Source organism: Pelobates fuscus, chromosome 13 (assembly GCF_036172605.1).
Source record: "Pelobates fuscus isolate aPelFus1 chromosome 13, aPelFus1.pri, whole genome shotgun sequence".
Lineage (NCBI taxonomy): Eukaryota > Metazoa > Chordata > Amphibia > Anura > Pelobatidae > Pelobates > Pelobates fuscus.
Genome location: NC_086329.1, coordinates 61,825,730 through 61,849,463, shown reverse-complemented (window position 1 = coordinate 61,849,463; position 23,734 = coordinate 61,825,730). Strand labels below are relative to the sequence as shown.

General features: G+C 40.4%; 1 protein-coding gene across 26 annotated transcripts in view; it reads right to left on the bottom strand.

The window, feature by feature from the left end:
* Positions 1-23,734, bottom strand: part of GPHN (gephyrin) — a 417,472-nt gene that overhangs the window by 186,671 nt on the left and 207,067 nt on the right. The window lies entirely within an intron of this gene.

The following is a 23,734-nucleotide window of genomic DNA, read 5'->3' as shown; positions in this document are numbered from 1 at the left end:
ACGAGATAACCTTCGGCAGGAAAGAAGGCTTGGGATATAAGACGATTTTAACCCGATAAAAAATGGTAAAATCTTCAGAGGAAGAGAGGGCTTGAATTTCTCCAATTCTTTTAGCAGAAGTGATAGCCATGAGAAAAACGGTCTTGAGAAAAATACATTTTAAAGAAACATCTTCCAGAGGCTCAAATGGAGCTACACATGGGACAAAATACTTGCAAGGAGGTCTTAGCAGTAGTATAGCTTTGAAGAAGCATCTAATCAATAACTGAGAAGCAAATTCCTTAACAAGAAAATAGCTCAAGGCAGATAAATGCACTTTTAACATAGAGATGCTGAGACCAGATAAGAACCAATCTTGAAGAAATTGGATAACGGTTTCCACTGAATGGGAACTTTGAAGGCAGTTGTGATGATAACAGCAAAGGAGGAACCTTTTCCAAATTCTTAAATAAATTCTCAAAGTAGATTTCCTAGTGGAGCTCATCAAAAGATCAAACCTGTCATCTTGAATGCCATGACTCTGAAATATTAGCCTTGCAGCAGCTATGCTGTCAACATGAACACGCTCAAGGTGTCGAGGGGCAGTTGCCTGTTTTCTAACAAGGGAAGGTCGATTAGTAGTTCCCAAAAAGCAACTGCCATCATCCGCAACTCCGAAAACCAACTTCTGTTGTGCCAGTAAGGAATAATTACCAGCACTCAAGCCTCTTCTGATCTGATTTTCTGGATGATCCTTGAAATCAAGGCTACTGGAGGAAAAACGTATGCCAGATTGAAATTCCAGTTGATCGTATTCCGTCTAGAAAATGGTCATGATCCTGGCTGTGAAGTGAGGCGAAAATTCTGACCTTACCTTACAACTTATCCTCCTGGCCATGAGATCTATGTCTGGCATTCCGAATCTTTTGGTGAGAGCTGAGAGAAAGTCTGGATGAAGGGACCATTCCGCTTGTGACCATTTTGACCTGCTCAACTTGTCTGCTACAAAGTTGTCTTTCCCCTTTTTGTGTGTAGCAGCCACATCTTCCAACTCCTTTGTGCCCAAAGAAACATTTCTGAGCAAATTCTTGTTCCACCTTGTCTGTTCAAATAAGAAACTGTTGTACTGTTGGCTGATTGAATTCTTACAGCTTTGTGTGATATCCAAGTTTTGAAGTGAAGAAGTGCATTGAGAACGGCTTTTAGTACCCTTAAGTTTGAAAATTGGCGAATGTCTTTTTGTGGACCAGATCCCTTGACGCATATGGGATTGGAAATGAGCACCCCAGCCGTGTTGGGAGGCATCTGTAGTCAGGATAAGCCATTCTTTTGGTTTGAAAGATAGACCCTCTGAAAGGAAGCTGGATCTTTTCCACCAAACAAGTTGACTTCTGATTTCGGAAGATAGTACAATTTCCAAATCTAGAAAGTCTTCCCTTTTTGACCACTTCTTTAGAATTTCACATTTAAGGGGTCTAACGGCTGCTCTTGACCACTTTACTGACGGAATGGATGATATTAAAGTCCCCAGGACACTAATTGCCCTTTGAATTGAACAGCTTGGTTCTTTTTTTAAAAAAAGATACTCCTTTTTTAATTTCCTTTTACTTTCTGGAGTAAGGTGTAATGAAAGAGTCCTTGAGTTTATGATGGATCCCAGAAATTGAGCTTCTGTAGCGGGATGAAGATGAGACTTTTTTCGATTGATCACCCAACCGTGATGTTCTAAGAAATCTATAGTAGTCTGGACGTGAAGCTTCGGTAGCTCTTTTGTCTTTGCCTTTAGAAGCCAATCGTCCAGATATGTAATGATAGCAAAACCTTTTTCCCTTAAAGCTGCAGAAATGGGAGTGAGGATCTTTGTAAAAATTCTTGGAGCTGTAGTCAGACTAAACGGCAGAACTTTGAATTGAAAATAGAGAAGTTTCCCTCTTATTTTTATGACGAATCTTAAGATTTTTTTTGACGCTTGGGCCATAGGTACATGAAGATAAGCGTCTTTGAGATCAAGAGTAGTCATGAAGTCCCCTTTCTGTATGATATGGGTGGCCGATAAAATGGATTCCATACGGAATTTTTGGTATGGGATGATCTTGTTCAAATTCTTTATATCCAGGATCGGTCTCAGGGATTGATCTTGCTTTGGAACTAAAAGAATAAACGCCTTAAAATTCTTGTTTTTTTGGGACCTTCTCTATAACCCCTTTCCTCAAAAGAGAATCTGCTGCTGCCAAAAGAGCCTGTTTTTTTTTTCCTTTTGATTGGTAAAAAGAAATTGTGAGACTGTGCCTTGATTTTTCAGTAAATCTGATTTTGTATCTGTATCTGCAATGATAATTAGCACCCAAGGATTTTGTTTGGTCTGCCTCTTATCCTTCTGACATCAAAACCTCCTCTTTTTATCTTTTATCTACCGGTTTTATCTTCGAATCTGGATTCCTTCTGGAATCTATGAAATTTTCTGAATCCGTCTTGATATCCATAATTCTTGCGAGTGCGAAACTGGAAGTTTTTGTAACCCGGCTTCCAAGTGGACTTTCTTCCTGTGGAAGGGCCTTTTTTTTGACTGGTAATCTCTTCTAGAGGAAATCTAACAGCTTAGATTTTCTAAAGACAATTCACACAGGGCAGACCCAATCTGAATCCTGCTGACAGGAGGGTCTAGGACAGCTTAAATAGCGCTAGCAGTTGAAATTTAGCGCCAAAACCACAAAGTTCCAATCTGCACATGCGCAGTAGCACGGTCGGAACGTCGGTGGAACGTAAACCCTCTTTGATTGCGTTCCACCGCGGTGTGCAGGCGCCTGGCCTGCAATGTTATAGGTGCCCCACCTTGACCGGTTAACAGAAAATGCCAGGACCATCCTCGGCATAAAAGCGCTTACCTCATTTGCTTCGTAACTCCCTCAGGAGCCGGAGCAGGGTCACTCCGCATACCACCCGGGCAGCTGTCTGATTTTCCCCTGACAACATCCCGTGTACCTCACCATCCTAAACAGACTACCTATCCGTCCCGTGCTGGGACAAGAAGAACTAGTTAGTATTGGACCATGGGGAATATAAGGGGAGAGTGGGAGGAGCACGTTTAATCTGTTTTATATCTTACAGGCTACTTGTTCCAGCATATGGAAGTATAACCCATTTGTGTACTGCCATCTGTGTACTGCCACCATATGCTAGGGAAATATCAAAGTTTTACTCTGTTATTTGCTCTACAGGCATTAAGATCACTATTTCAAGTAAGTGGTCTGGATGCCCTTTTTACCCTGCAACTGCAAACACTACTATTTGGTAGATAGGTCAAGGTTTATATTGCAGGGTTCACATGCCTGTAGTGGCTGTCAGGAAGACAGCTAGTAGAAGCAGAACAGACAGGGTTCTGGTGCAAGAATTTTGCTCCCCCCATCGCAAGGATGACCAAAAGGTAGTCCCCATCTGCTGTAAAACTCCAACAATGCTTTGACAGCTGGGATTCTACCATTTTCACATCCTTGCGGGGTTGTATTCAGCCCTGTGCAGTGTTGGTGTATTTGAATGTAAGCATATTTTTGTATTGAGTGTGTGTTTGTATGTATTGTTGGCATTTGAATGCAAGCATGCCTTTATGTGTAGTGTTGGGGTTCTAACACAGAGCTGTAAATGTATGTAACCTTGATGTTTAGACGTTGAGGCAAGTCTACTTGCCTCAACGTCTAAACATCGTCAGTTAGCCCTCCCCTGCTTCTTTCTCTGTGACCACCCGCTTCTGTGTACTGCCGCAGCCCTCGGGCCAGTGCGAACATAAATCAATGGTGAAACTCTGGGCCCTGTGCAGGGCCCTCTAGCACCCTGGGTTCTAGTACAGTCTTACCAGCGGTAGTTCCGCCATTGACTAGAGCGCTCCCACCACAATATCAGAGTTAAACTCGGCTACTTAATCAGATGGTTTCACAAGAACATCTGATTGGCGCAGTGTAGCATTTTGCCCCACAAGTGCACTATCTTTCTAATGTTTCCCTATGGGGAAAAATTGAATTTTGTAAGATCTTCAACATTGATGATCTCAGACAATGAGGCAAAGCAGCATCATCGAGACCAGCACGGCGAAGGATAAGTAATACTCATCTTCCTAACTCTCGCACAGTGGGGGAGGACAGATTAGATAGATTAAAACTATAGTGTTTGTATTCCTAACGATATAGAATTCATTAAAGTAATTGGGAGTGTACAATTCCCAAATGTAAAAAAAAATAAAAAAAAATAGGCAAGAATACCAGAAGACACATAAGCACAAATATATATATATATATATATATATATATATGGTATATGTAGAAAAAAGGATGCACTCTTTGGTCTTTCAAGTAGTAAAAAAAACGTATTTAATCCATCACAAGGTATACAGTTAGATGACCGACGTTTCGGCCCATTCGGGTCTTCCTCAAGGTCAGCATATACCCATAACAATAATCTATATATAGGAAAAGTGTAGTGTACTCACCAATTGTGATAATCACCCTCCTCCCCTCAATCGAAACCCGGAAGTGTCTAACGATCGTCATGTGGTTTGCGTGGTGACGTAGTCACGTTAGACGTGCGTAATAGCGTATGTGTGTTTGCTAGGAAACCAGTCTAAACGGTAACGACTGGGTTGGAGTGATTCCGTGTGAAATAGAAAATGAAATCTATGTGATCATTATATAAAATATGTATAGGCACGCTATTTAAAGCGTTGTAATGACTGTGGAGCAGATGTAGTGTGAAACATCCTAAGGAATAGTGCATAGTGAAAAGGAAAATCAGTGCCAACTCTATATGTAAAATCAACAGTGCAGAAAAAATGTGACATGCCCCAAAGTGACAGCTATTCATATGAAAAACTTAAAAACAATGTTCTTATACCATGAAAAGAAATATCAAAATCATTAGTATCTTAATGGTTATTAACCAACATTATATTTTTACATATAGCCTATTAAATATTATATAGGATAATTAAGGCTTTAATAGGAGTATAGAAGCCCAGTATACTGGACAAATATATTTAAAGACCATATATTTCTGACTTCTTCCACATAACGTCAATTATAGGAAATCCATGTTGTTGATAAGGCGTCATGGAAGTAGCCTAAGATTTGCATTAGTCACTTTACATAATTGTGATCATATGTATATTATTACAATAATGCAATATTATCAAGAACACCCTATCTAAACATGGACTAAAAAAAGAAAAAAGAAAAAAGGGATAAAAAATTATTTAGGAAATATGCTGGTAAAGAATAAAAATAAAATATAAAAGATGAAAAGTAAAAAAAAAAAAAAAGTAAAAAATACAAAATACAAAATACAGACTAAGAGTGAGGGACAGGCTTCCACTATTAGAGAAAAATAGAATAAACTATATTTTGGTTCAGTCCTTTAGGTGTCACGGTATCCAAGCGATGTATCCAGCGGGCCTCCCTTTGTAGCAACATATTGGATCTGTCTCCCCCTCTGGGTAGAGGGGGGATGTGGTCGATGGCTGTAAAACGTAGAGTCGGTAATCGATGTCCTAGATCTAAAAAGTGTTTTGCCACTGGTTTATCACTCGCATGGTCACAAAATGCAGTGGTGATAGTGGACCGGTGACCACGTATCCTGTCTCTGAGGGTCAGGTTGGTTTTGCCCACATAAGAGAGTCCGCAGGGGCAGGTAATCATGTAGATCACATGGTCAGTTGTGCATGTAATATATTGTGCGATATTAATCCTTTTGCCACTATGTGGGTGTGCAAACGTAGTTCCACTAACCATGTGACTACAAGTTACACACCCACTGCATTTGAAACACCCCTTTCTGACAATTTTAGTTGGCATTTGATAGCAGTGGCTAGGGTCGTTTTTCACAAGTATATCTGATTTTTCTATTCCTTTTATAACTGATTGTAGGTGGATTTTGGAACATATTTGGCAGTAGTTTATCAGCTTGTAACAATCCCCAGTGTTTGTTGATGGAATTTCTAACCACCGATGTGCCTGCGTGAAAGGTAATCGGAAGGAATATCTTAGATGTCGGTGTTATTTTAATGATCTTTTTCTCCTTTTCAGACTCCCATATTTCTTTTGCTCGTATCTTGGCTAGTTCAAGGGTATGAGCCAAATAACCCCTAGCCCTAAACCTATTCCACATTTCCTGGATTTGTGTTTCACGATGTTGAATAGTACTATTGTATCTATAGACTCTCAGGAATTGGGATATGGGTAATGAAGCTTTAAATTTTTTTTGGATGGAAACTTGAGGCCATAAGAAGGGTATTCCGTTCTGTCTTTTTCCGATAAAGTATAAACTCTAATTTCCCATGTTGTTTAAAAATCGTCACATCAAGGAACTGTATAGAGTGTAGATCAGAATTCATAGTTTGTTTCACTGAGTTGGGAGCTTGGTTAATTTCGGATATCATCTGCTCTAGTTCATGAGTAGTGCCAGTCCAAATCAGAAAAATATCATCTACAAAGCGATGATAATGTTTAATCCGATCCCCAAATTTTTGTAGGATCTGTTGATTTTCAAAAACGAACATAAAAGCATTTGCATAAGATGGTGCCATCGCCGTTCCCATAGCTGTCCCGGAGAGTTGAAGGAAAATAACTAATACTAATGATTTTGATATTTCTTTTCATGGTATAATAACATTGTTTTTAAGTTTTTTATATGAATAGCTGTCACTTTGGGGCATGTCACATTTTTTCTGCACTGTTGATTTTACATATAGAGTTGGCACTGATTTTCCTTTTCACTATGCACTATTCCTTAGGATGTTTCACACTACATCTGCTCCACAGTCATTACAACGCTTTAAATAGCGTGCCTATACATATTTTATATAATGATCACATAGATTTCATTTTCTATTTCACAAGGAATCACTCCAACCCAGTCGTTACCGTTTAGACTGGTTTCCTAGCAACCACACATACGCTATTACGCACGTCTAACGTGACTACGTCACCACGCAAACCACATGACAATCGTTAGACACTTCCGGGTTTCGATTGAGGGGAGGAGGGTGATTATCACAATTGGTGAGTACACTACACTTTTCCTATATATAGATTATTGTTATGGGTATATGCTGACCTTGAGGAAGACCCGAATGGGTCATCTAACTGTATACCTTGTGATGGATTAAATAAGTTTTTTTACTACTTGAAAGACCAAAGAGTGCCTCCTTTTTTCTACATATACCATACATAACCAGCGTGGGAGTGCACCAAGGCATACAATTTAATATTGAGTACCATTATACTTATATTGTATATATATATATATATATATATATATATATATATATACACACACACACACAGGACCAAAGTATAAAAATACAGTATCACAACATTCCCAGCAGCCATCACACAGACTAAAAATACCCAGTTTTTGCCCAAGGTCATATGTCTATGGGTGATCCGCCCAGGAATAGTGGGAGTTTGAGCGCAGTGATTCATTTTGGATGTTTGTATTTACTTTTGTACTATATAGTCATATTACCGTGCTGCCGCCCAACTCATGTGTTCCTTATTAAAGGTTTATAAGTGTGTAGGGGTTTAGAAAAAATACCCCCTCTGTCTCATTAGAGATTTCTACCTTTTAGTGGAAAACAGCAAGGTGAATTGTTAATGTAGGACTCAACAAAGAGGTTTTGCCTTGATGTTTGCAGATAAGCTTACGCTTGAATGACCATTGGAGTGATACTAAAAAAACTAAAATGTGCATGGTGCGCAAGTAACTTTTTTTTATTTTTAGATTGTATGTACTGGCCTGATGTGTACCATAGTAATTGCTGCTGCCCAGGATTAGTGGGAGTTGAGCGCAGGGCTTAATTGTGTATGTTTCTACCAGTGATACTGCCCAGACATCTATGACATCTTGCATTATGGGTTCTCTAATCAGAAATGGGCTTGTATATCTGATCAGAATGAACTAGAACATTCCTCAGATTAACTAGGTAGGTAGTTTTCTTTAAGGGATCTTGTGTTCGGAGTGTTTTGTTTTTTATGTCTGGAATGAATATTCTAGTAGCAAAGCTGCAATCTTCAGACTACAGGTCTAACAAAAATAATAAAGAAAGAAAAAAGAAAGAAAAAAAAATCAGATATATACATGCTTTATATTTATACAGCATAGAAAAGACAAGGGAACAAAAGACAGGTGTGATTAAGGACACATTTAAATACAGATCCAAAATGAAATATCTTGGAATGTAAAGAAGCATAAAAAAAATGACAAGTTAAAGGAGGCATACGACACATTTTGTTCTCTTTTACAATTGCCGTAACTTGTTATGCATGACTCAAACATCTATTCGTAGCGAAACAGCAAAAGAAGAAACATCAAAACAAAGTGTACTTCCCAGAAAGAAAAACAGGGAAGTGCTTCCTGGTCACGTAAAGGAAAAGAAGGAAAGGAGAGATTTCTAAAGTGTGGATTGTCAATCACTGCATAGATAAAAAAAAAAAAACACAAAAAAACACATTCTGGAAAGTACAGTTTGTTTTGATATAGACTTTCAGACAAGGGTTGAACACTAGATCTCATCTGGGAGGCCAAACTGGTGATTTGGTCGGTTATTTACACAGACCAAATCTATTAACTTTTTCTCTTTAGCCAGGGAAGATAAACTTTTATTTTGCAGCTTAAAGGGATTCTGTAGACACTATAACAATGTAATCTCATTGACTTGGATACAATGCCCAGAGTCCATTGATGCTGTCTGACCATTCGGTGTTAAAAAAACATTTTTAAGCAGGTCAACATGAAATAAGGGTCCCTAGCCACCCACAGCCCAGCCTCCATTGGAGGTAAGCCTAAAACAAAAATGATACACTTTCTTTTAGTCATACCAGCAATGGGCATTGTAATAGGCTGAAAGCAGTCAGCTGACACTCTCAACTAATCACAGCCAACTATTGCTGCTAAGGCTAATGCTGCTGGAGACTCATTTAGCATTAAAACCGTTTAATTCTAAATGAAACAATTTCACAATTGTTCTATAACCACTTCAATGGGACGAAGCAGTTACAGTGCCTACATTGTCTATTTATTGCCCCATCAAGTTGCCTAGGTTACTTACCATACTTCAAAAATAGTGAATAAATCATCATGTTTAGTGATTAAGTGAGGGGCGGATCCAGTGCATCATTAGCGGAAATATTATAAAATACGCATAAAATAAAAATGGATTCAATTTCATTATTGTTTATTATGGCTTCTGATTAGCAACACATCTGTTGTCTACTAAGTACCAATATGAATAATACAATTAAAAAATATAGGTGAGGGACAGGTGGAAGTAGGGAACTAAATATAAGGATTTTATCTAACCTTAATTACACAGTTCAGTAAAAAAAAAAAAAAAAAAAAAAAAAAAAAATCACATTTAGTATAAAGATCTGTTAAAAAATTTTGGCCTAGACATTCAACACAGACAATTAAATCTTTATAAGCCAAGATACTACAGTTGTAACACACTCCTAAGACATAATTGAGGTTTTATGAGTAGTTGTGCAGCTACCAACAAAACCAAGATATTACCTAGAATGTCTTCTTGGACATCAAATAATTATTACGGATATAACTTGCCTGTAAAAAAGACTGTGGGACTAAACAGCTCTACAAATAAACTAGACTTGTGTACAGCAGAAAAATTCAGTTCAGCCGAATCAATTCGTAAGGAAAAAAAAAAAATTATAGGAGTCTGATTATAAATTATTTAGATGGTACAAAAAGGAATTAAGAATAGGCCAGTCAGTGTACTATAAAATATATACATAATGTAAATATTATGTGTATGCTTTGCACTACACCGATAGGTGCATTTTCACACCATTTCAATCACAGATCAAGTGAGAAGAAGTAACAAATAGGGAAAAAGGAGGAGGAGTAAAAAAAACGGAATAATCACATCCCAGTTGATTTGAAACTGAATGCACAAGTCTAAAACAAACGGACATAGAAAATCCCTTTAGGAAAAAGATATGTCTTAATGGTCTATGGGTACTTGCGGAAAACAATGACTAGATAGATAAAAATAATAAAAAAATAATAAGGTGAAACTAAAGGGCCAGGGGTGGAAGGCATCAGTTAGCACACCGAACAAGATGTCAGGGCTCCGCGGGCAGCGCTGAGGGGAGGCTGCAATCCGCTCGCAGCACTCACCCTCGGTCCGTCGCTGCCCGCGGTCCCCCCTCCTCTTACCGGTCGGCGAGCGTCGTCCTCTCCTCTTGACACGCCGCTCGCGTCCTCTCCTCCTCCTCCCCCTAGCGGCAGCATGTCTAACGCTGCACGCTGGGAGCCGGCACCCATATCAGTACGCCGGGGTCACTCACGTGACCCGGCGTTAAAGCGACAGTACAAAAATCACAGTGGGGGGTATAGATACCCCCCACGTGTGTTTGTTAATTCTGATTGGAAGTTATGCAATCAGAATTAAGGCTAGGATATTTATACTTACCTTTCCTGCCTCTCAGTGCCCTGTTGTGGTCTTTGCTTTATGTATTGATACTGAACGTGTGCTTTCTGGTTACGTACTCTCTGGCTTGTTATACTGACTTTGTGACTTTCTCCTACCCTTTGACCTCGGCTTGTTTCTCGTTATTATGTTTTCTGGTTCCCCTTACTCGGCTTATCTCCTGACTATTCTGTGTGTGCTTAGGCCGGCCACTCTAAGGTCTGGTACTGCACACTTTCTGTGTGTGTGTCTGTGTGTGTGTTAGCGTGTTGGGTTCCCCGAATTGTGACACAAGACTTGTCAAATATGGGAAAAAGGAAAAAACAAAAGAAGAACCTGTGCTCCAAGGTGTACAAAAGAACTGTCCTGGATTTTAGGAAAGATGACAGATACTAAGCAGTCAGCCCCTACATTACTCCAGCTCAAAGGCAGCCAAAGCTAGGAAAGACTGAAGATGATACCAGTACTTCCTCTGGGTGCAGTAAGTAATATTGCTGCCTGGTGTGTAGCTGCAAGGTATTGTCCGACTTATGGGGTAACCCTCTATAACGCAAAGCTGAAGTTATTAGTGAATATCTCCTAGACCACTGTAACTCATATAGCAAATCTCTGAAGATGAAGGTTGTCATACTGGAACACAGGCAAGGTTCGCACCATTTGGAGAATCACTATTTTATCAGATACAGATAACTAAATTATCTGCATGTAAACAGGGGAGCAGTAACTGTTCTGCAGATTTGGTAAGCCCGGTTCACCTTTAATGAGTGACTTCCAGATCAAGTGATGTTAAGGCCTTTAAGTAGGACATTACATTTTTTGGACCCACAATTTAAATGTGGGTCCAAAAAACAGAAAAGTTCGAACAATATATGTCAGGCTCTTGAACCAGTCTGTGTTGTTTTTTTTTTTTTTATGTGGCACTTTGGGATGTCGGATCTCTTCCCTTAGCCTTCGTCAAGCTCTTTAAGTATTCTATGGAAAATATTTGCCATCTCCTTACTTAGACATCGCAATTCTGATTTAAACATGCTTCCAAAACCTTGGAACAGAGCTTTAATGTCATCCTTGGTGGATGGAGTGGTATTATTCAAGATGCCATGTCTGATAGTAAGATGCTGGGTCCCAAAATATAACAAACAGAAAACAGTAAGATCAATATATCACTAATTATTAAAAAAAAGTGTAAGATGTGCATTCACCAACCAAAGACAAAGGGAATTAAGAGTATAATGCAAGCATAATTGCAGGCCTTAAATATAGTATAAAATATTTTAAAATTTCTATGTCTTTGAGTATTATTTATTTACTACAATGTCCATGTGGTGCTAAGTATGTAGGTCGCACCATTCAATTCCCAAAGGAAAGAGTATTTGCAGATCATAACACAATACGTATTAAAGGGATACTGCAGGAACTATAACCATTCCATCTCATTAAATTGGTTATAGTGCCTAGATGTCCCCAGTGAGTGTTTGCGTAGTTATGTTAATTATTTTACATTTAGTCCACTCTCCCTGCTTCTTACTGGCCAGGGAGGGCGGATATGGCATTCCTGGGGGGCCCGCGGCGGTCCTGGGGGGCCCAGCACACTCTTACTTAACTTCCCAGCAGCTCCCTTCAGCTCCCCTGTCAAACTCTCGCGGCCTGCGTGCCACACGGAGCGTTGCCATGGTAACGCTCCGACGGCCGCAGTACTTGCGAGAGTTAGACAGGGGAGCTGCTGGGAAGGTAAGTAAGAGTGTGCTGGCTCTCCCAGGACCCTGATGGCAGCCCTGGTCTGCATTATCGGCATCTTTATTGGCCGATACCGATATTGCTGAAAATACTGAATATCGGCCGATAATGTCGGCCAAACCGATAATCGGTCGATCCCTAATAGAAGCCCATTGGATGCATAGTTTATACGATAGACACATTTCAGGGAGGGCTCAGCTCCAACATTCAGGTCCAAATATATCTCTCGATTTCCAATTGTTCTATAGTAATTATCATGGGGGCAAATTCAGAGGAGTTGTCATTTTTTTGCTGTCCCACACTGTTTTCGCACTAATAGGCTGTGTTTCAGATCTGCAAGGTAGGTTTCTGTTTGTAAAGGCCCTCATTAATAATGTCACATTCACATTCGCAAACTTTCTTTCTTTCTCAAATGCACATTCAGGCCTTTTCAGACGGAATTCTAGAGTTGGCGGAGACCAGAACGTCTCAATGGACTTGACCCTGGACAGTACCTTTAAAAGGCAGGGACTTACGGAAACATACACGTCTATTACTCCAGAAAACATTACACTCCAATTAACTTATAGACAGCTGGCATAGGGCACACCCATTAGACAAATATTTCACCTACTACTCACATGCAGCTAATAGTTATTCACAACTCAATATGTTCTTTCTTGCACATAGACACCTACACCTACACCTGTGTTTGCAATTCGGGAGATTGGTGCTTGCAGCAGCTGTTTGTGTATTTAAAAGGGGAATATCGCCTAAACGGTTTTTAACCTCTTGTGTTCAAAACGGTCCGTTACACAGAATATTCAAGGATATAATCTTTCTTTTTCCTAGCTTGTTGCAAAATTGGAAGTGCTTCAAACTGGGTTTTTTTTGCCTTCTTTTGGATCAACAGCAAAAAACAAATGTGAGGAAGGGCTGAACTTGATGGACGCAAGTCTCTTTTGTAACTATGTAACATACACTTTCAATCTACCTCCCTCGCAATTCCGTCTCTAGGATTACCTCATATATATCATGCTATAAGCACACACGCATATAAATAGCTTACCATATACTTACAGGCCCTCGGGAGAAGGGGGGAATAATGTTACCCCACGTCTTCCATTATTATATGGCAATACTTTTCACTTGACTTCGAGATTGGACTAACATAAGCTGAAAGAAATCTTGGCACACTCTAGGGCAGAGCTTCATGACAGTTCCTCTTCACACCCAACCATGGAAAACATTGCCCTTACACAATCTTGCAAATAATACCCACTCCTTGACTTGGGACATCTTTAAGAGGTAGATACTATTTAAAGTGAACTGGCAAATATCACCTGGGATATAACCCCTATTTCCAATAGCAGATAACCCAGACTCTCAGAATTGACAAGGGGCATCAACAATACAACGCTTGATTAGTGACAGACTCCTTCAGGGTGACACTATTCCTACATTCACAGATCTAAGGGATCAGGGTAAACTGTTATTGCGGTTGAACAAGTTGAGTTACTATCAATTTGAGCGGTTCCTCAAAAAAGAAAATGTTATAACTCATTGGAAATCCAGAGACCTCACACCCTGTGAGGCTGCCTGCACACCATCTGGAGTATTGAAGAGTCCCCTATCGCAGATCTACTCCTTAATACAGACATGTGCATCCAGCAAGGACTCTACCAATTTCCAAATGGACAAATGGACATCTGCTCTGCGCATACATCTTACAGACATGGACTGGTCATACATATTTGGGAAGGTCATGTTGGCTTCTATTAGTTTATGTAAGAGAGAAGCATTTTACAATAGATTGACCAGATTGTAAAGGACCATATCCCTACTCCACTCCTACATACCCACAATAAGTAGCATATGTTAGAGGGGTCAGAGAGCAGGGGGTTATATTGAATACATATGCTGGTATTGCACGGATATTCAAGCCTTCTGGGGACAAATCATTGCGGTTATTAAGCAGATAATACCAGATATTCCTACACTCGCTCCATCACATGTCCTGCTGGGTTGGCCTAACTCTACCTCCCCAAGACCTTAGCCAGCAGACACTACTGTAGCTACTTCTAGGAAAGGCTAATGCCTTAACCCCAGCATACTGGAAGCACACCAATATCCCATCCCCATAAATAGAATAGAGGACACAAGACAAATAGAGGAGATGCACTGGTCAACTAGTGGCAACAAGCAAAAGTATTTAAAAAGCTGGTCCCTGTGGTTGACACATTGGACTAAATCATGGCTTGACAAATTTGCTTTGAATCTAGGAGCCAGTTAAAAAAGTTAGGAGCCTTTTTTCTTTTTAAACTTACACAACTTTATATTCAATGACAAAAATACAATTCTTAAAAGGACACTATAGTCACCAAGATCACTTTTGGAGACTATAGTCCCCAAGCCAGTGTTTACAATGCTTCCTAGTGACACCTCTAGTCACTCAGAGGTGCTTCCTGTGTCAGTGCTGCACAGTGTGCAGCACCTACATTCAGCGTCTCCATGTTGTGCATGGAGGCGGTGAACATTCCCCATACAGATGCATTGATTTAATGCATCTTTATGAGGAGATGCTGATTGGTGCACCTTTTTGCAGCGCATGCGCAATAGCCTCCCAATACTTTCATATAGGAAAACATTGGATTGGCTAATATCATCAAGCTTGATAATCTCAGCCATAGAGGTAGGGGGTCAGTCGAGGGGAGACCACACACTATGGCAGACAGACACACACATACCATGACAGACACACAGCCCATGACAAACAGACACACACACATACCATAACAGACATGCACCCCATGACAGACACGTAAACACACCATAACATAGCAGAAAGATACACACACATATACACCATGACACAGACAGACACACTCTCAATCACTCACACCATGACAGACATACACTTACAATGACAGACAGACCCATTATTGCTTATTTTAATAAAAAAAGCTTACCCTGTGGGGTTCAGTGGGTGGAAAGCTAGTGGTTTGTAGAGGCAAGCGGCTGGCTGTGTGTATTGATCCCGGGCGGTGAGGGAGGTGTGATTTTAAATACAATGTATTTTTTTTTGTCAAGCTTTATTTAAGATTTTTTGATCAATTCAAAAACAAAGACAAAAACACATTAGGAAAAAATACCCCATGCAGGGGAAGCAAACCAAGAGGTAGGAATCCCAGAGATGCGATTGAGACTTTCTGAAAAGAGCTCATGGGAACAACAATCAAGTAGTGCACATCATTCTGTAGTCTCGAGATGCAAGATAATGTGATTTGGGTAGAGCAGAGGAATCCTTAAACTAAATCCAAAGGCTTATGTGTTTCAGTAGGGAACTATGAATAATGAACAAAAGAGAATGGGAACAGGGTAAAGGGCAGGATCTCTGCATGGGAGACAGTAAGTAAATTGGGGAAGAGCAGGGTTAAAAAAAGACAGAAAAGGGGGCGGGGCCTGACAGCCAAGATGGCCGGCCGCACAATCTGCAAGCTCCCGCCATAACGGGCATAATCCCGACAACACCGACGGAATTGCCAACGTTAGCGGCACAAGGTGGCCAGGGACAGACTCACGACGACAAGAGCCACAGAATGGTACCTCCCCGGAGACGAAGCGCTACAGAAAGCCCAATGCCGACCATGCGGCCTAAACCAGAGCGGGGCCAGAGGTCCGGGGGAGGCGGCCGATCCCCCGGCGCGGGCTGTGCTTCCAAGCATGAATACAACACAGCCCTGCTCCCCCCCCCCCCACCTCTGGACCGGTGGGGGACATCCCGGTCCAAGCTGGGGACAAATGCCCCTGCATCAAAACCTGATCAAGCGAAAAAAACAACGATCAAACTGGACTACGAAGGCCAAACCAAGATGGCGACTCAAACACAGCCCAAGAAAAGGCGCACACTTACCAAGCCTGCCACGCACATATGGGAGTTCTGCGATAGGCTCCGTGCCAGCCTCTGGAAGCAGCTAAACACCCGGAGACAGGCCTTCAAGCGATGAAAGAGGTGACGGCTTGGAACCGCCCGGCAACACGGCGCCACCTGGATGGGAAACCCCCTCGTGGCTCCGGTGCGGCCCCCCGAGGGGAGCAAAGCAGAAGACCAGCACGGCAGAGAGCGGCGCCGGGGTTGCTGGGCACTAACACCCGCGCCCCCACGCTCCAGAGCGGGAACCGCCAGCATGCACGACCTGCATCCCTGTCGACTGCCCAGGCAATCCCTATCAAGCACAGTGCAACCCAGCACACAGCAGCCTACAACACAGGTCACAACGCTGACCGGGATGCAGAGAGGATGGTAACCGGCGGGCACAACAAACAGAGGGCCCATCCGCAACCCACAAGAGGGGGCCCGAGCGGACTGTCCACGGACCTATGCAGCTTACGGTTCGACCGACTCTCACCCTGGCGGGAAAATCTTGGACATGGCACAAAAGGAAGGTGGAATCCCAGCCAGGGAATCGGATGACTGATTACCTACGGGAGCTGGATGCTAGCCGTAAATTGTATCTGGACAGGGTCCCTAACCAAGGCTACAAACAACCCAGCGACGCAATCGCAAAAATGACAGCAAGTTTATGCAGTTCAAAATGTTATGTTAATTTGTTTCACTTAAGATTAGCTGAGTCTTTCCAACCCCACACATAATGCATAAGAGTGTAGTCTTCACTAATACCATGGCAGTGACGTCTCAGATGCATGCATATTAGTCCACATAATGAACACTAGACAGCACCAGAGCATATCGTGAGCTACTAAACAGCGGGTTGATAACTTTGAGTTAATGAGCATATAGGGTCTCTAAAAGAGAAGCCTAGATTAAACGTGTCACGGGTTTGGATTATGGTGCCCTGCTCAGCAGGCACGTCAGTTAGACTCACTAATAGAATAATCACGCCAAAGCAATGCCCACGGAGGCACACCTATCGTAGATATACATGATGTAAGCCTACACAGCTCAACATACACACAGGCACGTCGCCATCACAAAGGCAGGACATACACACCACCAGCATTTCTATTTCTTTTCAATATTGTGTATCCTAACTACAGTTACGCATGTTTAACACGCAAGGTCGAGCAAATCAGCAACCTGCAGTATGTTACAAAATTGTCTCATTTACAATTAATTGATTACTATACTCTGCTAACTTAGCTTGTATTAATGACCTAAAAATTGTGTATTCCCTCGGGATGCTGTACAACAGTTGCTTGATAACCTACACACCACAGTTCATGCTGGCTATAGCTGTTGATTATGGCTTGTTAACACTATTACTGGTTTAAATATAAAAAAAGTGCAAGTATACTCAACTACCCCATTTTTACATATGTCTTAATAACGCATGAGGATTGCCGTTGGGGTACCTCACATGCGTCTGTTTACCTGATATGCACTGCAAAAATAAAGAATTATAAAAAAAAAAAAAAAAAGACAGAAAAGGCAAAGAACTAAAAATAGGACGGGTCAAGAGACAGGAAGGGGGCTACCAAAACCCATACCTATGTTCTCGAGATGTCCCCCATACAGGAAATCCAGCTACAGAGACCTGTCTTTGTACAGGGAGTGATACAATGCTTTTAGATAATTTTCTAATTAAGAAACAATATCATCCAAATATTATTCTATATAAAATAGAGATTAGTTATGAGGCATAAGGCTGTATATGTATATTCATGCAATATTTTCTAATTAATTCCATTAAGCCAAGCTAATCGGAGACCACATGCACTTCAGAGTAAAATGTTATCAAAATATACATACAAAGTAAAAAAAAAGACCTTAATCTCATTGTTATTCTGAAAATCTATGTGCACCTAAAACACTTTAAAGGGACACTATAGTCACCAGCTTATTGTATTTGTTCTGGTGAGTATAATCATTCCCTTCAGGCTTATTGCAGTAAACACTGTCTTTTTACTGCCGTGGTCCTCGTGGCCAGGAGAGCGGTAACCCAACGTTGGAACCAGTTGACACTGTCTTCTGCACAATAAGCTGACAAATATCAGAGACCGGATAAAACTCACAGGAAAGATTCAGCATTCTCCACAATGCTACTACAACCACAAATTCTGGTGTATAGATCATGCCCCTGAAGGCTCACTGCTCAATTCTCTGCCATTTAGGAGTTAAATCACTTTGTTTATACAGCCCTAGCCACACCTCCCTCCATGTGACTTTCACAGCCTCTCTAAACACTTCCCATAAAGAGTCATCTAATGTTTACACTTCCTTTATTGCAAATTCTAATTTAGAGTTTCTTGTCTCTTGCTCTGTTAATAGTTTTTATACCTTGCAGGAGCCTCCTGTATGTAATTAAAGTTCAATTTTCAAATCATGAGATAAAAACTTTTAAAGTAAGTGACATCTGAATGAAAATGAAAGAGAGGTGTGGCTAGGGCTGCATAAACAGAAACAAAAGTGAATTAACTCCTTAATGGCAGTGAATTGAGCAGAGAAACTTTTGAGGCGTGATCTATATATACATTTAACCCCTTAAGGACCAAACTTCTGGAATAAAAGGGAATCATGACATGTCACACATGTCATGTGTCCTTAAGGGGTTAAACTTCTTAGTTAAGCTTAATTTGTTTTGGTGACTATAAAGACCCTTTAAATACCTCTCAACAAATATCGGCTTAAGGATAAAAGCTTGGGGGGAAAAGTGGATGATATAGTGTATTATATTTAAAAAAAAATCATTACATTGCAAGTGTCCAATAAATGATTGAGCACTGGATATTTTACAAAGTGTATGAATAAAACAATGTACCATATTTTCAGTATATAGGAGTGTAAATATATATATATATATATATAAATATATAAAACTGCTCCTCTCACCTCCCACACTAATCCCTTTCCAACCCCACAAATGCACACACTGCATCCACTGTATACACGCACTAACCTTTACAGATACAGACACTGCATCCGCTGTACACACACACACACCACGTCCCCTGCATGCATACGTTACAATCCTTAAACACACACATCTGCTACATCTCACTACACCTACACATGCAATATCTCCTATGTACATAAGCTAACTTTTACTGTAATACTGGTGCAGGTTGTTTTATTTTTTTTTACCTCCTAAATTTCTAGCTAAAATTTATGGGTGCAACTTATAGTGCAGACAAGTTTACAGGTTTCAAAGAATTCTTGATTCTTCCTGTAAAGTTTAGATTTCTTCTTTCTTCGTCTAATTTATTTAATCTCTCACAATAGGCTGCTTTGCTCTAGTGAGCAATTAAAAGAGCAGAACATAATAACCTCTTAAAATATGAAAACAACCAGGTAGTGTGTAGGTAAACTGTGTGTGTCACTGCCAGGGGGTGTGTGAATACCCTGCAGAAATTAAATGGATTACCTCCTAAACTTAATCCTAATGGGTTCAAGAACTGTGAAGAGATTAGTGCAGTGTATTTTAAAGGGTCATTTAATACCCCTAAACAACTTTAGCTTGCTGAAAAGCTTCATATGTGAAGAGTGTGTCCTCTTTATTTAACTTTGCAAAAAGTGTAGATTTCAATTAAAATTGACAGATTTATAAATTAACCTGGTTACACCCTCTTGGCTCTTAAGCAGACAATAGGTAATGTTACTTCCTGATTTGTTAGCTCAATGCGGCTGATCTTAAGAGGCAACAATTGCTCAAAGCACCTGACTTATAGGGATGTCTGTGATTGGACAGCCACAGAAAGTCTGGGCGGGGTTAGAATGGGAGAGCTTGCAAAGGCAACAGACAAGAGATCTGTAGGTTTTGACAGCTGACTTTTAGATATAACTCCAATGAAAAAAATAAATATTTAAATGCATGCACGTTTCCATTTGGGGTGTTTCTACTACACAATGATTTTTTATTTATTTTGTATTTGAGCAGTGGAGTGTCCCTTTAAGTGTAGTGTAGGAGAATAGTCACGGTGCAGGCATTTTAGTGCATAATAACAGTTTCTGACATAATGGACTTCTTGGAGCTTTACTAAGTTTAGGTGACTGAGGTCTTGTTTCCTTTTACCTTCTGTAATTACAGCCTAATCATAATTAGTCTTATCATGTAATCATATTCTGTATCACTGCCAGGTGATATAATTCAATCATTTATTCATCCATTGTCATTTCTTTACAAGAAGTACTGGATTGCCCCTCCATCAGTCGTGACTTAAACGAGAATTATGCTGGACTAAAGGTGAGCTTCACTTGTTTTTTATTATTTTAAAGGTTTTGGCCTAATAATCTAAAATATGCACATGAACACTCTAATACTGTAAACACATATCTATTTAAAATGTTAGTGTTCTTTTAATGTAGTAGCCTATAAAACCAAAACTATAAGTGCCCTTTTCAGCATGAGCTAATTAAGGGAGTTGGTTCTTAACTTTCATCTGTGTGACTGTGTGTCATCTGTGTGCACCTATTTAACTCACAGAGGTTACTCACTAAGTGGTTCTCTGGTAATCTATTTTAAAATAGTATATCGTTAAGTAAGACCACCCTTTTAAATGTTGCATTTGTTTTAGTGGGGCAAGTATAAGTGTTAGCAAGAGTAGTAATTTGACTAAGTGCACAGTCTGCTGCATGTATGCTTGGAAGAGTCTTTTTTAGGATACTTTCTACTGTTTCAAATGTGAGCAAGTGGCTTCTAAGGAAGCTCAGATCGGAGATCTGGAGAGCCAATTTGCAACACTGAGGCAGACTGAGAACCTTAGAGAGGGCTTTCTTCTGCTCACTGAGCAAAGTTTAGTGGGGCCAGATAGGAGGAGATGAGCCAGCTGGAAAGCAGGCAGGTAGCTAGGAGACAGATGGGTGAGGTAGCAGAGTATGAGGGAAGAGGAAGGGCGTGGCCAAATCCCAGCAGATTTGCCCGCTTGAGTGAAGATGTTGGAGTATCAGATTAGGAGTGGTTGTGCTTGAGGAAGCTGCTCTTAACAGTTGAGGGAACCTTTAGTGTGAAGGAAAGGCTGAACAGGTTCTGGTGGTTGATTATTCTACTTTTAGAAGAGTAGACAGGATAATCTGTGAAATATCCATAACATTTTTTTTTTTTTTAATTTTTAGGATTCTTTTCCTACAGTAATTCAGTAGAGAAAAGCAGATGTGCTGCATATATTTTAAAGGGGTTCGAAAGCTCAACCCAGAAACTACAGACCGGTGAGCTTAACATCTGTGGGTGGGATATTTTATATAGGGCAATTAAGGGATAATCTTCATTAATTCATTTTCAGAGAAACTGCTGTGTTTACATTAGGGTTAATCCAGCCTCTAGTGGCTGTCTCATTGACAGCCGTTAGAGGCGCTTCTCACTGTGAAAAACCTTTTTACAGGCACTAGGGGGCTGCCTGACAGTCCCCGTGCAGGCACTGCACATGCCGGCCATGTGATAGTGTGTACCGCACGTTCACATGGCCTGGGAGGACCAGATCGGATGGAGGGGGCCGAGCAGCCTGGACCGTGACGGCTGGCGGGAACCTGGTGAGTATTAACGGGACACTCCAGGCACCCAGATCACTTCTGCCCATTGGAGTGGTCTGGGTGCCAACTCCCACTACCCTTAACCCTGCAACTGTAAATATTGCAGTTTTCATAAACTGCAATATTTACATTGCAGGGTTAACTCCTCCTCTAGTGGCTCTTCCGCGTTTATAGCACAGATTTTCTGTGCTATAGCGTCGCTGGACGTCCTCACGCTATGTGAGGACCTCCAGCGTCGCTAAATTCCCCATAGGAAAGCATTGAAAGTATTTTCCTATGGGGAGGTCTAATGCGCGTGCGTGGCATTGCCGCACATGCGCATTAGGTCTCCCTCGCCGCCGGCCGCGCATGCGCAATAGGTCTACCCCGCCGGATGACGTCGGTGGGGGAGGAGCTTGGGCGGACCCTGAACCAGCGCCGAGGGATTTCGGCACTGGATGCAGGTAAGTCACTGAAGGGGTTTTATTCCCTTCAGCAACTTGGGATGGGGGGTGGGAGGGAGAGGGTACCTGCAGTGCCAGGAAAACGGATTGTTTTCCTGGCACTGGAGTGCCCCTTTAAGGATGGCAGGGACGTTTTATGCCGCCCTGTGGCGTTTAGGACCCCCCAACAAGAATGTCATAGAACGCCCACCGTCCTTAAGGGGTTAATTATAAGGAAAGGTTAGAAAAACTGGATTTGTTTTCTTTAAAAAAAGGTGCATCATCATCATAGCACTATACAAATATACAAAGGGTCAGTACAAACCACTAACATTCATTAGCAGGAATATACAAGACTGGAGGTCACCCATTGAGACGGTAAAAAAGGCGTTTTCACTTACAGGAGAGGAAAGGGTTTTTTTAGAGTAAGGACAATACAGATGTTGAATTCTCTGCCTAAAGAGGTTGTCTTATCAGATTCTATAGATAATAAAAAAAATTGAAAAAAGGCTTGGATGCTTTTTTGCATAAACAGAATATTCAAGAATATAATTGATACTTATGTAAACCGGTTGTTGATTCAAGAGAGAAAAATGATTGCCAATATGGAGTCAAGAAATAGTTTTCCCCCTTTTTGTTGCATAATGGAAACCGCTACACTTGTGATAAGCAGAGAGAAAAACTGAAATATAGACAGTAAAAGATGTAAGCAAAGCAGGATAGAAGAAGAATGACCAAAACAGAAAAAAAGGGTGAGATTATTGGAATGAATAAATCAGGAAAGCTTAATTTTTTTTTTTTTTTTAATTCCTGATGTGATCACAATCAAAGACGCCATATCTGCTATAAACCAATACTTGAGCAGTAAAGAACATATAGCTACAAATAATAGGTAAATATACAGGAAGAACTGGCAGAATAATATTTGCATTATAGAGACTTATTGATTTTTTATTTTTTTTTAATGTTTATTATTGCCAATATTTAATTTGCACATATTTTGTTTAGATTATTTTGTGGGATTTTCCTTGCATTGTGGTTTTATTGTGTATAGATTTTTTTTATTTTTTTTTTTAATGTGGAGTGGTCTATTTGGCACTTGATGACTAATTATCCAACATGAAACGCGTTATGGCAGAACCTGATCTGTACAAATTACCGGTAATGTTTGTTATAAGTCTGATGACCTCGTTTTACATTAAATAGAAAAATATGTGTTATTACTTTTAACATTACTATTGTACTGCACTATTGGTCTTTGTTTTAGCAGATCTATTCAATAACCAGCCCTAAATCCATTATATCAAAATCGTGGGGAGTTACCATATTTATTTCAAAGCTTCACTTTTAAAGACATTTTGTGATTGCAATATTCACATATATGAAGTGAGTGGTGCCAGGGGGTACTATACCATTATCTGTTTCTGTGTTTTGCTGTATTCCCCATGTTTTTTTTTTTTTTTTTTCTTTAGACATTTTTTATAAAAAAATTAAAAAGGATCACTTCCACTCTTGGGGCTGACACACTAATATATATATTATACACATACACACACACATATATAAACATATATAAATTTGTGGGTGGGTGAGGAGGGGTGTACTTTAGGGGGTCTATTCCTTAGATAATATGTTGAAAAAATATTGACTCTACTAACGGGACATTAT